Source organism: Octodon degus, unplaced genomic scaffold (genome assembly GCF_000260255.1).
Source record: "Octodon degus isolate 3935 unplaced genomic scaffold, OctDeg1.0 scaffold00235, whole genome shotgun sequence".
In the NCBI taxonomy this organism is placed as follows: domain Eukaryota; kingdom Metazoa; phylum Chordata; class Mammalia; order Rodentia; family Octodontidae; genus Octodon; species Octodon degus.
Genome location: NW_004524811.1, coordinates 3,250,459 through 3,255,681, shown reverse-complemented (window position 1 = coordinate 3,255,681; position 5,223 = coordinate 3,250,459). Strand labels below are relative to the sequence as shown.

At 32.6% G+C, this 5,223-nt stretch overlaps 1 pseudogene; it reads right to left on the bottom strand.

Annotated features, from left to right (window-relative positions):
- Positions 1-405: 405 nt before the first annotated feature.
- Positions 406-5,223, bottom strand: part of LOC101574749 — a 5,672-nt pseudogene continuing 854 nt past the window's right edge.

Sequence of the window (5,223 nt, the reverse complement as noted above, 5' to 3'; positions counted from 1 at the left end):
TATATAATAAAAAAAACAGCATAAACACAGTGTTTTATGTATTTTTAAGGTGAATTAAACTATTTACCACCATATAATAGGACTATATAAAAACAACAAACTTTTTTAAATGATTTCCCAAACTTACATGTTTAAAAGCAGAACTCAAATATTTGGGTAAGACAACTCACCTTTATAGTTGAACCTGGATGGTTCTATTTCTCTCTTCAAGATAAATAGACTACTTTGAAAATTTCTTTCAAAAAATTCTCTTAATCTTCTTAACCTCACTGGAATATTGGTATACAGAGAAATGATATGCCACACTTAATGAGATCCTAAGCAGCCTGATTTTTTTGTTTAACACTAGACCTACAAGGTGAAGAATTTTCTTAGGACTCCTAATTCTTCCTAACTAGCCCCAAGTTAATTATCTCTCTGCCCTGCAGAAAGGTCTTTCTTGATGTTAATGAAAATAAGCCCTCTACTTTCCTTGTTGCCTCTAAGAAAAAAAGAGACTTGAGAATAACCTTGAAGGCTAATGTGTATCCTTGGAGTGAGACAGGATCCAAGGAGGAAAAAACTAAGGTGGTAACACGTTTGATGTATACTTTAGATAGGTGCCCTGTAACACAACTGGCCTGTGTGCACTTATAGTATACTTACCATATAAGTAAAATTTTAGGTATTCTTAAGTCTGTATCAAGTATGATGCCTCCGTTATTAGCATATGCTTATAAAGTTTTTATGGTTTCTTTCATCATTGAATTTCAATTTTATTGCACTATGGCCTGATAATATGCATGGGCTGATTTCAATTTCTTGAATTTACTTAAGCATGCACTATGAACTGGTATATTGTCTCTTTTGAAAAATATCCTATGTCCAACAGAAGAATGTGTATTCTGATGCTGTTGGGTGGAACACTGAGTAGATATCTACTAAGTCCATTTATTCAAAAGCTTCATTCAGTTCTAATGTTTCATTGTGATTGTTTTTCATCTAGTTTGTATGTGTATTTGGAACAGTGTGGCATTGAGATCTCCCATTAAAATTGTATTAGTATTGATTTGATTTTTCATGTCTTTTAATATTTGTTTCATATAGTTGACTACACTGACACTTAATGCATATTGTGAGTGTGCTCTCTCCTTCTTGGGTTGTCCCTTGACAAAGATTTAGTGATGTCATTTTTCTATATTAGACAGTCTTGGCCTGAAACTCACTGTCTGCAAAAAGAATATACACTTCTACTCATACCTGGGTTCCTGTTGCATGGTGTATTATTTGTTATTGCTTGACTTCAGTTTATGAATTTCTTTTAAATGTGTTTCTTATATGCAGTATATTATTTTCTGTTTCTTTTCTTTTCTTTTTTTTTTCTTTTTCTTTTTTTGTTGGTGTACTAGGGATCAAACTCAGGACCTTGCACTTGCCAGGCAAGCACTTATTCTACTGAGCTATTTCCCCAGCCCCTGTCTGTTTCTTTTGATTGAAGATTTGAGACAATGAATGTTGGTGTATTGATATGCATTGACTTATCCTTGTTACATTACTTTCCTTTTGATATCTCTTTCCCCCTTTTTTTTCTTTGCCTTGTGGATTTATCCTGTTTGGATTCATAGAACTGTCATCCTTGTTATCTATTCCTAGAATGTCCTTCAGAACAGTTTATAGTGCTGACTTGATATTCATTAGTATCCTCAGGTTCTCTTTGTCATAGAAGTATCTTATTTCTTCAATTGTGACATATAGTTTTTGGTATACAACAATCTGAGTTGGAGAGTTTTTTTTTTCTTTTAGGGCTTTAAATACTTCACTTCAAGCTATTCTTGAATGAGGGTTTGTGTTGAGAAGTCTTGCATGATTTTAATGGGTTTTCCTTTATTGATGATTTATTTAACAGCTTTTACTACTCTATTCTTAAATCTATTGAGTTTCTTAAATCTATTGAGATAATTATGTGTTTTATGTTCCTCGTTGTGTTTACTTGGTATTTATTGATTTGAGCATGTTGAATCACCCCTATATCCTTGGGATTGACCCTAGTTGGTCTTGGTGTATACTATTCTTGATGATTTACTTCATTCTATTTGCAGTATCTTATTGAGGATTTTGCATCTATGCTCATTAGAAATATTAGCCTGTGTGCTGCTTTTCAGTAGGATTCTTTTCTAGCTTTGGTATAAGGACAGTACTTGATTCCAGGAATATATTTGAGGTATTCATTTGCTTTCAATTTCATTAAAGAATTTGAAGAGTAGTGGCACTAAGTATCTAAATTTCTTATTGAATTCACCATTGAATCTATCAGGACCCAGGCTTTTCTTCATTGGTAGGTTTTTCATTATATCTTTAATTTTATTGACTGATTAGTAGATTAAGATTGAATAATTATGTTTATTTAAGCTTTCTCTGTTTTACTGGTGTAGGAATTCATTGCTATCAATTTCCTTTGTAGAACTGCTTTTATTGTGCTCCAGAAGGTTTAGTATACTGTATTGACATTGTCACTTAATTTTAGAAACAGTCTAATATGTTATTTAATTTCATCAGTGACTCATTGATCAGTTGTTGAGGAGGGTGTTTATGCAGTTTTTTTGTTTCTTTTGCCATTTGATTTCCAATCTCATTGCATTATGATTAAGCAATATGCATGGGATAATTTCAATATCTTTGAATTTACTTAAACCTGCTATGTGAAGTACTATGAGGTCTATTTTTGGGACAGTGTTATATATGGCTGAGAAAAATGTCTATCCAGATGTTGTGGGGTAGAAAACTTTGTTGATATCTACTAACCCTATTTTTCAAAAATCTGGTTAAGTTCTCATTTATTTCATTGTGGGTTTTTTGTTTAGTTGATATGTTTGTAAGAGTGGCGTACTGAGGTTCCCCATTATTGGTGCTTATTTGATCTACTCTTTTTTCTTTCTTTTCTTCCTTTTTTAAAGAGAAAAGAACAAAAATCAAATAACAAGAACAAAGATGAAAACAAAACACCACAGTCCAATAAAAATGGTACAGAATTTGAAAATGAGATCAGAAAATTAACAATGGTTGTTATAATTTATATTGTTATCTTCAGTTTTGTTGCTCAGGCTAGCAGATATAGGCAAGCAAGACTGGCTTGTTTGATTTTTTATGTCCATTAATATATTTATGTGTTGAGTCTGCTCCTATTTGATGCATATGTTTATGATTGTTATCTCTTCCTCTTGGATTGTTCCCTGAACATGTATGTAATGAAAATCTTATTCTTTTTTGATCAGTCTTGGATTGATATTCACAAAATCACTACGCCTGGTTTTTTCCTACATACAGTATTGTTTTCCATCCTTTAACTTTTCATCTATGAAGTTCTTTTTTGAGTTGAATGTATTTTTTATATGCAGAATAATGTTTGATTTATTCCTTGATCCATTTGCCAGTGTTTCTTTTGGGTGGTGAATTTATACCATTTACATTGATGGTTATGACTCATATGTATTAACTTATCCTTGTCATATTAATTTCCTTTTGCTGGCTTCCTTTCTCCTCTGTTTAATTACTTGTTTTGCCTAGGGAACTCAGTCAGTTGGGGTTCATAGAATTATAGTCTTCATTAGATCTTCCTAAAATATCCTTCAGAACATTTTGGATTGCTGGTTTGTTGTCACGAATTTCTTCAAATGTTATTTGTCTCAGAACTATCTTATTTCTCCACCAATTTTGAAAGAGTTTTATGGGGTACATTAATCTGGGTTGACAGTTGTTTTCTTTTAGGAGTAGAAATACTTCAGTCCAAGCTTTTCTTAAGTACTTATGCTGATAAGTCTGCTATAATTATGATGGGTTTTCCTTTGCAAGTGATTTGTTTCTTTTCTATAGCAGTTTTTAATATTCTATTCTTGTGTTGAATTTCTGAAACATTTAGTATTATCTCTTTTGGTGCACTTTTTGCTTATTTTGACTAGTTAGAGTTCTATGTACCACTTATCTGCATGTCAGATTCATTTTCCTTGGTGGGAAATTTTCTGCCATTATTTCTGTGAGCAGCTTTTTATGCCCTTTTTACTATTTCCTGCTTTTTTCTGTTGATTCCAATCAATTTTGTTTTATTCTTTTTGCACCATCTAGCAGATGTTGTATTGACTTTTCATGTTCACTTGCTATTTTAAAAAAGTCTTTCTTTTCATGATCACTAATTGAAAACCTATTTCTAAATGTAATATTCTGTCTTCATATTTGTTTAGTCTGCTGAATATAGTTTCAATAGAATTTTTAATCTCTTGTATATGTGTTTTATGAAATTGATGTTCTTATGCTGGGAATTCATAGATTTTTTTCACTTTCCTAAGTTTGTCTTTTTAAAAATCTGTATATCTACTATATTCACTAATCACGCCCTTCATTATGACCATCATCTCTTTATTATCTGAGCAATTATTTTTTTTTTAGAAAACTGCCTTTATTCTATTAGTTGGAAAAATTAACTGGTACAGAAAAAAAGTTTAGTCAGCTGGAGAGAAGAGAAAAACTGAGTACCATCCCTGAGAACTGATGGCTTCTCGGGGAGGGCACCTCAGTAGGTGAGGAGAAAAGAGCGCTGTGAATTAGAGCCAGGCCCTGCAGCCCAGGTGACAAAGGCTATGCTATCTTCAAACAAAATTCCTAGTTACTAACCCAGTTCTGGAGAAGGGAACTAGGATATGTGGGGCCAAAAAGGGGCAATAGCCTTCTTGTATGAGACAAAGTGAAAAAATGGGGATTTTAAAAAATGAATTTTCCATCTGACTTTATTTCCAAATACACTTTCTTGTTAAAAAACAAAACAAAACAAAACAAACCACCAATACATTCTTTGTGGTAATGACAAGTATCAGTATTAGGAAATCCAATTATACAAAAAATACTATATCTAGTCTGGGTAGATATATTTATTTTTGGTAACATACATTAAGTGGCACTAATGACATGGTTAACTATAAGGTAACTAATATGAAACCACAGAATTGTAACTCTGCCACAGCTGCATGGACTTGGGGCTTCTGGCTGAGCATGTTTTCAAAAAAACTGTCTGCCCACCCCAGAGCTTTGCCAATAACTCCATGAGGAGTAAGACTCTGAAGTGGGGACTCATCAGAATTCCCTGCAACTGACAGATTAGAGGCAGTACATGTTAGTTATAAAGTAGTTACAGCCTAATTCACAAAAGTTACCAACTGTCTCTTTCTAGAAAGAAGCAAGAAGTTAAGAAATTCT